Genomic DNA, 13239 nt, shown 5'->3' on the forward strand with positions numbered 1-13239 from the left:
TATATAACCATGATTGCAGGGTTCAGCAGTTTCTCAAGTGAGATGCCAAGTGATAATGGTGCACAGGAACATATCAGTTCAATTCCTCAGCGAGTTTACTGGCACTCACTAATTACTGAAAACTAGATAAACAACGTGAATACGTAAGTACAAAATGACCATACACAGATTTGAATGAGATTATGGCATAAGCAAAAGATTGTAATAATTTCAATTCTAAGCAACTGAGGTCCATAAACTACTACTACTACTACTACTAATAATAATAATAATAAAAGTATACTCATTTGTATTAAACCATTTGTGACTACTGCAGTTCTCAGAATATTAATGAGGCTTTTTGTGTGTGCTGGGTTTTTTGTTTTAGTGTTTTTTATTTTTGATTTTGTTTTTTGATACAGGGTCTAGCTCTGTCACTCAGGCTGGAGTACAGTGGCACAACATGGCTCACTGCAGCTTCAACTGCCAGGACTCAAGCAATCCTCCCACCTCAGCCTCTTGAGTAGCTGGATCTAGAGGTGTGTGTCATCATGCCCAGATAATTTTTGTATTTTTAGTAGAGACGGAGTTTTGCCATGTTGTCCAGGCTGCTCTTGAACCCTGGGCTCAAGTGATCCTCCTTCCTCAGCCCCCCAAAGTGCTGGGATTACAGATGTGAGCCACCACACCCACGTTAAGGAGTTTTTTAAATAGATGCTTTATTGTTTTTAAGCTTTTAAATTTTAAAAGTGTTTAAGAAAATAAAAATTAGGTAAATGAAGATGGTTAATCATACATTAAAAAAAGAGAATGCTTAAGACCAAATATTTGATAGCACAATTGGGTGACTAGAGTCAATAAGTTAACTGTACATTTTAAAATAACTTGAAGAGTGTAATTGGATTTTTTTGTACCTCAAAAGATAAATGCTTGAGAGGATGATACTGCATTTCCATGATATGCTTACTTCAATTTCATGCCTGTATCAAAATATCTCATGTACTTCATAAATATATACACCTACTATGTACCCACAAAAACTAAGAAAACAAAAAAAAATAAGAGTATCTTAATTATGAAGAGTAAATAACTAAGTCTCTGATTCATTTTAGATTGTAGGAGAGAATGTAATTTCTGAAATTAAAGCACGATTTAATTTAATTTAATTTAATTTTTGAGACAGGGTCTCACCAAATTGCCCAAACTAGAGTATAGAGGTATGATCAGCTCACTGCAGCCTGGAACTTCTAGAATCAAGCGATTCTCCTGCTTCAGTCTCCTGAGTAGCTAGGACTACAGGTGTGCGCCAAGTATACTAGCTATTTTGTATTTTTTGCAGAAAATAGGATCTCGCTATGTTGCTCAGGCTGGTCGCAAACTCCTGGTCTCAAGCAATGCTCCCACCTTGGTTTCTCAATAGGTGAGAGCCGCTATGCCAGGCCTCATGGTTTAATAATTATTTAATCAGTCAGAATGACAGAGTTAAATGGGGATAGGAGTACCTTCATGCCTGTATGGCTGGCAGTGATGAGTTGTAAAGTGTTAAGGAGGTGAGCAGTAAATTAATATAGGAATGCAAACTGGCATGGGGGCTAGGTGAGTCCATATGATAGGATGGGGGTACAAGTTTAGAAGAGGGTTGTTAATTTGAGCAAGGAAATACATGTACACATTTCCAAACTGTGCTAGCACTAGGTTACATACTGGGGAAAAGTTTAAATGGGTAAACATGTTGAGAATAATGGGAGAATGCCTTCTCTTTTCCTGAAAAGGGAATTACAAATACAGAATTCGAGAAATCAATGTGATCATTGATTTTGATAGATGATGGAGATATAGGTAGATGATAGATAGACAGATAGATGGAGATAGATGATAGATAGATGATAGATAGATAGATAGATAGATAGATAGATAGATGATAGATAGATAGATAGATAAAGAGACAGATAGATAGTAATGTACATGTGTGTGTGTGAAGTTTGCTCTTTTCCCTGTAAGAGCATGAGTGCAGCAACATTAAAAGAGCAATAAACATACTGAGGCCAATATCTCTGTTTCCAAAAATCATTCTCCATAACTGTCCATAAAATAGGACACTTTGAAAAAAATACAGGTTACAGTGCTGAGAGAGAGCAAATACAAGATGAGACTGAATATGTTTTGTGCCAGAAAATAAGGAAGAGCTCAAAAAATGATCAGGCCATGATCAAAGTCACAAAAAGGCAGCTTAAAGAATTCCCATGGGCCAAATACTGGACATTTTGAGCATCAAAATACTAATGGTCATAATTTTATAAACCAATTAAAATAGAAATTTATTATAGTGTGAAAAAATCCCTAATTTAGATGAGAAAAAATGACTCTCTGAGTGCCTGAGTAGTTCATTGCCTCATCAGACCTGCAAATGTAATATTGAGTCAAAAAACAACAAAAACAAATTGAGTGCACCACAGATATGAATGCAACAACAGGTTTCACTTTCATTGTTATCATGAAGCCAGAATTGAGATTTATCCATAATCTTGTAAAGCTCTCAAAGCTATTTTAACTTACAGAACCATTAAGTTTTGGGGCACATGAAACAAATCCTGAAGAGAAAGAAAAGCTACTGTGTGTAACTGTTACTTTTCAAACAGAACAGTCTTTAGGTTAAAAGTATTGTTTATTAATGTAATTGACTATTATTTTTAACATGAAATGTGCTTCCAGATATATATACTTGGATCCCTTCTCAAATTGAGGATTATAGAAGACTAGGCCTGTGATTGCATTAGACATTAGCATAAAATACACTGAAGTTGATATTGATTAAGGGAGATAATATCTACAGATTCCTATTACATTATTCAAAAATAAATGGGTCTGTGCTTGGAAAGAGATATATAGACAAATGAACAACATGTTAATGTAAGTAAAGGGTATACAGGAGTTCTCTATACTGCTTTACAACTTCTTTGTAATTATGAAAGTATACTAACAAAAATTAAACTTGTTATATTGGTATTCATTTACCTAACAATTTCTTTCACTGAGTGGAAGGTTTTTCAGAGACAATTTACACAAACTAAAGCTGGTAAGCAAGGAATAAGGATAAGTTTGGTATATACGTTTCGTGTAATCCTCTTGGCAGGAAGAATCATTTCCAGATCATTTCAGCTGAGCTGAAAATAGACTTCTGCTGAGCATTTCCTAGGTTACACTGCCAAAACATTCTCCTTAGCTCTGGTGGCTTGATGTTTTACTCGTGCTATCTTCTACTTTGTTGGGATTGAAAAGAAATGATATTTCATATCACTGATACCCCACTGCGTTCAGCTATGAGAGCAGAATGGTGAGCTTAAGAGTTACTAAAATAAATGTTAATTGATTGTTACAGAATTGTTTGCCTATCTAACTTTAAAATGTGTGTATGTGTATGTGTATGTACATACTTGAAAATGTCCAAGATTATGGAACAGAGCTTTTTGCTATCATAGAAAGTAAAATTCATGTGAAACCTGAACTAGAGCTCTCAGTATTATGAATGATAGACTCTATCTATCCAAGATGACATGTAGATAAACATTCATTTTCACATATCCTTTTTCCTCAATATCAGGTTTTTTATTGCTTGTCGAACTTTTCACCTCCACTATTTACTTAAGGGCTTCATTAATATTTGTTTATCTCACTTTATTTCTATTCCCATATTAAACACAGAGATGGAAAAATAAAGCTTTATATTAAGCGGTGACCAAGAAAGAAGGTCTTAATTATATCTAGTTCCTTTTCAGCCTCAACAAGGCCATTTTTAAATGCAGCAATATTGTTTATCATGTTTAATACTGTCTTGAGGTTTGTAAATATGATAGAATCTATGCTTCTTCTATCCATTCAAAGGAAAAAATAAGAACCATGCACATTTATGCAGCTAGGCAAGGGGAAAATAATATATTAAATTTTTGTGCATATTTTTAGAATCAAAAGTTAAACATTAATTTGTAAAAAGTCAATGCCCCAAAATTGATAAGCAACTGATTTTACAGAATGCTTTTAATTGAGCTATGAAACATATTTTGTTATACTCTGGTGTGTTTGTGTGCTTGAAAGGAGAGTTTCAATGAAAAATGACCAATGTTACTTTTAGTCAACATGATAGGAGTAGTCTTTAATAATGAGACTGGGAAGTAAAACACTTCCAGATGCCTTAAATTGAGCCACCATAGACTTTGCGTATTATAAATATAGTCTGTACTTCAGTTTTTAGACAGTTTTTAAAATGAAGAATTATACAATAAAAATACCAAATCTTGGACTAAAGCTGAGCATTTTGGAATGATAAATTTCACTTGGAGATTACATACCAGAGCAAAAATAATTTTAAATATAGCATCTGTCCTTTTTATAACCGTATTTTATATTTTGTTACTTTATTGAGTAGTAAGAAATTTATATGATCCCCAAAATAAAATTATGTATAAGAAAAGTGTTTTCATTTATGTATTTCTCCCTCAATCCTTTCAACTCTGCTCCTACCTATCCATGTTGGTAACCAATTTAATTAGTTTCTGGTTTATCCTTCCTGCATTTCTTTTTATAAAAATATGCAGATAAATGAATGTTTTATTATTTCTCCTTTCTTTAACATAAAATGTCAAACATTTTATATGCTCTTTTTTTGTACTATTTTACAAATAAAATTTCAATGAGTATCATCATGCAGATGTGTTTCCTATTGAAGATGATTGGATTTAATGATAAAATATTTACAGATTTATTAGATGCTATCAAATTTAAATGCATAAGGTTAAAACATTTTGCATTTCTAAAGCAATATACGAGTGCTTAGTTCCCAAATAAACATACTGTTGCACTTTTATTTTTGATCAACTATGAAAAAGAGTTGCTCAGGATATGTTTAATTTTTATTCCTCTTATTATTTATAAAGTTGGAAATTTTTCCTATATTAACAAGCAATTTTCATACTTTGTGAATTATTATTATGTGTTCCAATTTTTCTGCAACGTTTCTATTTCTTCCCCTCAACATTTGTAGGATGCTGAGGATTGTTGATATGGTATGTTATTTGTGATTAATGTTGCAGGTGTTTGTTTGGCATTTGTCCTTTGACTTTTTAATTGCATTTTGCCCATGTTAAAAATTGTAAAAACTAATTTCAAGTTATAAGTCATTTATTTTATGTCCTTTGATATTGGTATCCTTATTAAAAACAGTTCTGTATATTCAGATTAGCATGATGAATTCACTTATATTTTCTTCTTGTACACACACATGTCTGCGGGTGTTCAATTTTTAATATTTAGATTCATGGCACATTTGGGAAATGGTGTTTTATTACTAAAATATAAGATGTAATTGTGAAAAATAAATATTCATCAACCCCTTTTTCCTTAATGGATTTTAATCAGAAATTGATATTGGGTATTTAATGTGTTATCATCATTATACAGATAACCATAAAATTTTCACCTTTGGTTTATTGATATGATAAATTAATGATTTTCCTAACATTGAAATAAACTTGGTCCCTAGTAATAAACCTTTTTCCCATATTGTCATATTGTATCATTTAATTCATACATTTCACTCTATTACTTTATATTTTATTTAAGAACTTTAAATTGATCTGCATTTGTGATATTGGTTTGTAATTTTCGTATTCATGTGCTATCATTAGTGGTTTAGATATCAATGTCTGTTTTCATGCTGCTATGAAGAAATACCAAAAACTGGGTAATTTATAAAGGAAAGACGTTTAATTGACTCAGTTACCTATAGCTTGGGAGGCCTCAGGAAACTCACAATCATGATGGAAGGCAAAGGAGAAGCCGACGCCTTTCACACAGGGCAGCCCTAAGGGGTGAGTGCAAGCAGGGGAAATGTCAGATGCTTATGAAACCATCAGATCTCATGATACTTACTCATTATCATGAGAAAAGCATGGGGAAAATAGCCCCCATAATCCAATTACTTCCACTTGATCCCACCATTGACACATGGGGATTATTACAATTCAAGGTGAGATTTGGGTGGGAACACCGTTGATAGAGCCAAACCATATCAATGTCATACTGGTTATACAGGAAAAAAAAAAAACCCTTATTTCTGATGTTGTGGAAAAATTAATGTATTTGGGGGATTACATATTTATTAAATGTTTGCTTCGTAAGATTGTAAAACTTTGGGGTTTAAGTGTGTTTTTTGTTTGGTTTTTATTTTTCAAATTACTTTTATTGTTTTATTTTAATTTTTTCATACAATTTTATTTATATTTAAGGCCATGAATTATCCTACAATTATCACTATATACTAAAATATAAAATTTAAAGTATTTATTATTTTTTCATAAGTTTTGTAACTTTTTTACACCATAAATATACGTAATGTTTATTTGTCAATTAAAAAATGAAAGTTAAATACTGTATAGCACTCACTTATTTGAATATAAAGTTTTTTCTATTTGTTGCCCTGCAATATGGAATTTAGGTCATTTAATTTTTTTATAATTTTTTATTTCAATAGTTTTCATGAAACAGGTGGTTTTTGGTTATATGGATAAGTTCTTCAGTGACCATTTCTGAGATTTTCATGCACCTGTCACCAAGCAGTATACACTGTACCCAATGTGTGCTCTTTTATTTCTAGCTTCCCTCCTACCCTTCCTTTGGTGTCCCCAAAGTCCATTATATCATTGCTATGCCTTTGCATTCTCATAGCTTGGCTCCCACTTATGAGTGAAAACATATGATGTTGGTTTTCCATTTCTGAGTTACTTCACTTAGAATAATGGTCTCCAATTCCATCCCGGTTGCTGCAAATGGCATTATTTTGTTTCATTTGATGGCTGAGTAGTATCCCATGTTGTATGTATACTACATTTTCTTTATCAATTGATTGCTCAATGGACATTTAGTCTGGTTCCGCATCTTTGTGATTGTAAATTGTGCTGCTATAAACGTGCATGTGCAAGTGTCTTTTTCATAGAATGACTTCTTTTTCTCTGGGTAGATATCCAGTAGTGAGACAGCTGTTTTGAACAGTAGTTCTACTTTTAGTTCCTTAAGGAATCTCCATACCATTTTTCATAGTGGTTGTACCAGTTTACATTCCCACCAGAAGTGTAAAAGTGTTCCCTTTTCACCATGTCCATACCAACATCTTTTTTTTTTTTTTTAATTATGGCCATTTTTGCAGGAGTAAGGTGATATCTCACAGTGGGTTTGATTTGCATTTCCCTGATAATTAGTGATGTTGAGAATGTTTTCATATGTTTGTTAGCCATTTGTATATCTTCTTTTGAGAATTGTATATTCATGTCCTTGGCCTACTTTTTGATGGGATTATTTATTTTTTTTCTTCCTGATTTGTTTGAGTCTCTTGTAGATTCTGGATATTAGTCATTTGTCAGATGTATACGTTTCAATATTTTCTCCCATTATGTGGGTTGTCTGCTTACTATGCTGATTATTTATTTTGCTGTGCAGAAGACTTTTAGTTTAATTAAGTCTTACCCATTTATTTTTGTTTTTGTTGCATTTGCTTTTGGGTTCTTGGTCATGAACTCTTTGCTTAAGCTAATGAGTTTCTCCAATGGTATCTTCTAGAATTGTTATGGTTTCAAGTCTTTGATACAAGTTTATTGTCCATCTGGAGTTGATTTTTGAATAAGATGAGACATGAAGATCCAGTTTTATTCTTCTACATGTGGCTTGCCAATTATCTCAGCATCATGTAATGAATAGGGTGTCCTTTCTACATTTTATGTTTCTGTTTGCTTTGTCGATGATCAATTAGCTGTAACTATTTGACTTTATTTCTGAATTCTCTATTCTGTTCCATTGGTCTACATGCCTATTTTTTATACAAGTGCCATGCTGTTTTTGTAACTACAGCTTTGTGGTAAAGTTTGAGGTCTGGTAATGTGATGACTCCAGATATGATTTCTAGTTCTGTGGGTTTTTTCTAGTTCTGTGGGTTTTTTTCTAGTTCTGTAAGGAATGGTGATAGTACTTAGATGGAATTACATTGAATTTGTCGAGATTGCTTGTGCTTTTTCAGACTTTTTGATATAGGTATTTAATGCTATAAACTTTCCTCTTAGCACTACTTTTGCTGTATCTCAAAGGTTTTGATACGTTTTGTCACTATCATTCAGCTTAAAGAAGTTTTTAAATTTCCATCTTGATTTTATTGCTGACCCAAAGATCATTCAAGAGCAGATTATTTAATTTCTATGTATTTGTATAGTTTTGAGGGTTCTGTTTGGAGTTAATTTCCAGCTTTATTGCACTTTGGTCTGGAAAAATACTTGATAAAATTTTAATTTTCTAAATTTGTTGAGATTGTTTTGTTAAATATCATATGGTCTATCTTGGAGAATGTTCTATGTGCTGAAGAAAAGAATGTATATTCTGAAGTTTTTGGGTAGAATTTTCCATAAATATTTGTTAAATCTATGTGTTCTAGGGTATAGTTTAAGTCCATTGCTTCTTTCTTGACTTTCTGTCTTCATGACCTCTCTGGTGCTGTTGGTAGTGTATTAAAATACCGCCCCCCCCCCCCCAGTATTGTGTTGCCATCTATCTCATTTCTTAGATCTAGTTACTAATTGTTTTATAAATTTAGGAGCTCCAGTTTTAGGTGCATATATATGTAGGACTGTGATCTTCTCCTATTGGACTAATCCATTTGTCATCATGTAATGTCCCTCTTTTTTTTTTCTGTTGGTGCTTTAAAGTCTGCTTTGCCTGATATAGGAAATGATATCCGTTCACTTTTGGTTTCAATTTGTGTGGAATATCTTTATATTTACCACAGGTTTAGTGAGTTCTTATGTGTTGGGTGAGTCTCTTGAGGACAGTAGATACTTGGTTGATGGATTTTCATCTATTATATATTTTTCAAGTGGCAAATTTAGGCCGTTTATGTTCAATGCTAGTATTGAGAAGTGATGTAATGTTCCATTCATCATGTTAGTTGTTACCTTAATACCTTGTTTTGTCATTTTGCTTTTGTTTTATAGGCCCTGTGAGATTTATGCTTTAAGGAGGTTCTATTTTCGTATATTTTGAGGTTTTGTTTCAAGATTTAAAACTTCTTTTAGAATTTCTTGCAGTGCTGGTTTAGTAGCAACAAGTTCTCTCAGCATTTGTTTCTCTGAAACACACTTTATCTCTCCTTCATTTATGAAGCTTAGTTTTGCTGGGTACAAAATTCTTCGCTGACAATTATTTTGTTTTAGTAGGCTAAAGACGGTACCCTGATACCTCTGGCTTATAAGATCCCTGATGAGAAGTCTACGGTTAATCTGATATGTTTTACTCTGTATGTTTTCTGATGTTTTTGTCTCACAGCTTTTAATGTTCTTTCCATTGTCGTGCCTCTAGATAACCTGATGCCTTTATGCCTAAGTGATTATCTTTTTATAATAAATTTCCCAGTGGTTCTTTGAACTTCCTGCATTTGGAAGTCTGGATCTCTAGCAAGACCAGGCAAGTTTTCCTCAATTAATTCCTCAAATACATTTTTCAAACTTTTAGATATCTAACCTTTCTCAGGAACACCATTTTCCTCATCTTTCTCAGGAACAACAATTATTTTTAGCTTTGGCCATTTCACATAATCCCAAGTTTCTTGGAGGCTTTGTTCATTTTTAAATTTTTTTATTTGTCTCTGTCTGATTGGGTTAATTTAAAAGCCTTCTCTTTGAGCTCTGAAGTTCTTTTTTTCACATCTAGCCTACTGTTAAAACTTTCCACTGCATTTTGTTTTTCTCTAAGTGTGTCTTTTATTTTCAGAAGTTGTGATTTTTTTATTCTTTATGATATCTGTCTCTCTGGAGAATTTTTCAACCATATCCTGTTTTTTTTTATATATATATATAAATTTAAGTTGTTTTTCACATTTCTCTGGTAGCTCCTTGAGTAGTTTAATTAGCAACCATTTGAATTCTTTATATGACAATTCAGAGATTTCTTCTTGCTCTGGATCCGTTGGTGGGAGCTGATGTAATCTTTTCAGGGTATTAAAGAACCCTGTTTTGTCATATTACCAGAATCACTTTTCTGATTCCTTCACTTTTGGATAGACTATTTCAGTGGAGAGTTCAGAAACTCAAGCCCTGATGTTCAGATTCTCGTCCCATGGGTTGATCCCTTGATGTGATGCTCTCCTCCTTCCCCTAGTGATGAGGCTTCCTGAGAGCTGTACTGCAGTAATTGTTATTACTCTTTGGGGTCTAGCCACCCAGTGAGGCTACCAGGCTTTGGATGGTGCTGGGGGATATCTGCAAAGAGTCTTGTGATGTGATCTGTCTTTAGGCCTCCCATCCATGGATGCCAGCACTTATTCTGGTAGAGGTGGCAGGGAAGTGAAGTAGACTCTGTGAGAGTATTTTGTGTGCTGTCTTTCTTGAATGCTGGTTATACTAGCAGTGAAGTTGTCATGTGGACACACTCAGGAACTCTGGTTAGCCAGGATGTTGCAGGCAATGGAATTAGGTGTTGTCTTTTCTATGATCTTGGTTATTCTATCATGAGTGCAGTAATGTCTTCAGTTGACTGGCCTCCAGCCAAGAAGAGGTACTTTCAACAGAGCACCAACTATGATAGTAGTAGGGGACCCTAAGCTTGACTTAAGATGGCCAGGGTAAATATTTTGAATTCTCTGTCAATGGGCAGTGCCATTAAGCTCCCAAGAGTATCTATGTTTTGTGCACAGCTACAAAGTCTGGAATGGAAATTCCGTCAGATAGGGGCAGGGTTAGGCAGATCTAGGCTCAAACTCTTCTTGGTTAGGGCTTACCTTGGCCACTATGGGGAGTGGGGGTTTGTTCTCAGGCCAATGGAGTTTATGTTTCTTAGGCGACCTTGGCCACCTCTTCTGTATTATATAGTTCACCAGGGAAGTGAGAAATAGCCAGTAGTGAGACGTCTCACCCAGCTCCCATGCAGCTGGCAAGGTCCGTCTCATTCCAGCGGCACTTTTCTCAAACCTTGCCTCAGGCTGTGAGAAGCCTCACTGAGAAAGCAAACATGGCTTTTGCACCCAGCCCCTTCACACCTGCCCACTCCATCGGTGGCAGCCCCTGTGTTCCTGTACTCGCTCATATCTGTAGCATTTTCTGCTTGTCCCCTGGACTTTGCTCAAGAAAATTTGTGCTCAGTTGAAATTTTTGCCTGATTCTCTTTTGCCTGGTACTCAAATGCTGATTTTCTTCTTGGTTTTATTTGTCTTGTCATTATTTCCATTTAAACACGCTGTTTTAGTTGACTCTCATAGAAATAACATTTATTTGGGTTCCTCCCTTTAAGACATTTTAAATGTTTTAAATTGGTGATTTGACTTTTACATTTACTCATTAGAGAATATAATTATTCCAATGTTTAAATTTTATCTAAAAGTATAAATGTTTGTATTTTAAGTATACTTGTTAGCTTTACTCTTAAACCATTTTAATATGTGTAGTCAACTGTTTCTATTAATCTTTTTTTAGCTTATACATTTTTATTGATATACTTTGCCTCATATTATTGTTTATATCATAATCAATAAATGTATTTTTTTCCTGTTTTGTCTCTTATTTTCCAATATTTTGGTTTCATTATTTCTATATTGGCAGTAAATAAAATATGTAAATGGTTATTATTCTACCTTCATTCTGACTTATGGTCATATTTTAGATTTAAAATTAAACATTTATTCCTGGAAACACGCAAACTCCCAAGATTGAATCTGGATGAATTTGAAATATTTAACATACCAACATTGAGTTCCAAAATTGAATCACTAATTCAAAAAAAAAAAAATCTAACAACAACAACAAATCCCTGCATCAGATAGATTCACAGATGAATTATTCCAGATGTACGAAGAAGACCTGGTACCAATTCTACTGAAACTATTCCAAAAAAGTGAGGAGGAGAAACTTCTCTTTAACTTATGCTAAAAAGCCAACATCACCCTGATGCCAAAACAGGGAAAGACACAGTGAAAAAGGAAAACCATAGGCCAATATCTCTGATGAAAATGGATGCAAAAGTCCTCAACAAAATACTAGCAAAGTGAACTCAATAGCACATCAAAAAGTTAATTCACTGTGATCAAGTAGGTTTTTTTCCTGAGATCCTAGGTTGGTTCTACATATGAAAATCAATAAATGAAATTCACCACATAAATAGAATTACAAACAAAAACCATATTATCATCTCAATAGATGCAGAAAGAGCTATTGATAAAATTCAAAATAACTTCATGATAAAAACCATCAATACCCTAGATATCCAAGGAAATACCTCAAACTAATAAAAACAATCTTTAACACACTCATAGATAATATCACACTGGGCAAAAGATGGAAGCATGCCACTTAAGACCCAGAACAAGACAACGATGCCCATTCTCACTACTGCTATTCAACATAGTACTAGAAATTCTAACCAGAGCAATTAGGCAAAGGTAAGAAATAAAAGGCATCCAAGCAGAAAAAGAAGCCAAATTATCTCTCTTTGCTGATGACATGATCTATAGCTAAAAAACCCGAAGGACTTCTCCAAAAGGTTCCTGGAACTGATAAACAAAATCAATGCACAAAAATGATTAGCATTTTTATACACCAACAATTTTCAAGCCAAGAACCAAATCAACAATGCAATCCCATTTACAATAGCCACAAAAATTAAAATACTCAGAAATCCGTCTAACTGTAAAAAGGAGATAAAACATCTCTACAGAGCACTGCTGAAAGAAATAGACAACATAAATGGAAAAACATTCTATACTCATGACTCTTCTAATTTCATGTCTGTTTATTTTACCAATTTGAAATGGATTCATATTTAAAGAGTATCTTCTCTTTCAGTGCAAAAAATAATCTTTTAGTGGATGATTTTAGTTTTCTGAGGATGTTGGAGAAGAAACTCTACAGATTCTTTTTCTTGTTCTCCTGGATTTTCACAACATACATTTACTTCTATTGCTTTTATTTTGTCATAACATCAGTGTAAATAGATGGCTAATGGTGGGAAGCAAGTTTCTCATTGTTTGAGTTAAAAGTTACATAGAGGCTATATGGTAATATCCATGAGGTGATACATTAAAGTTGGATATCTCTGTTTAAACTCAGGTAGCTTAATGTGGAGACAGATGGTTATATGCAGAAATATTTGCAAAATGCACATACACATAGCATATACACAAATATATTTTCTGAATGGTTTTCTGAAAGAACTAGCAACACCCTAGTAGCAATAAACTCA

General features: G+C 33.6%; 1 long non-coding RNA gene across 4 annotated transcripts in view; it reads left to right on the forward strand.

The window, feature by feature from the left end:
* Positions 1–3197: 3197 nt before the first annotated feature.
* The window catches only part of LOC105481681 (uncharacterized), a 40731-nt gene continuing 30689 nt past the window's right edge, over positions 3198–13239 (forward strand). For all 4 annotated transcript variants that reach the window (XR_011614706.1, XR_011614707.1, XR_011614708.1 and 1 more), the window contains exon 1: positions 3198–3313. This is a non-coding gene — a long non-coding RNA (uncharacterized lncRNA). The remainder of the gene's footprint in view (positions 3314–13239) is intronic.

The sequence above is a fragment of the Macaca nemestrina genome, chromosome 16, assembly GCF_043159975.1.
Source record: "Macaca nemestrina isolate mMacNem1 chromosome 16, mMacNem.hap1, whole genome shotgun sequence".
In the NCBI taxonomy this organism is placed as follows: Eukaryota; Metazoa; Chordata; class Mammalia; order Primates; family Cercopithecidae; genus Macaca; species Macaca nemestrina.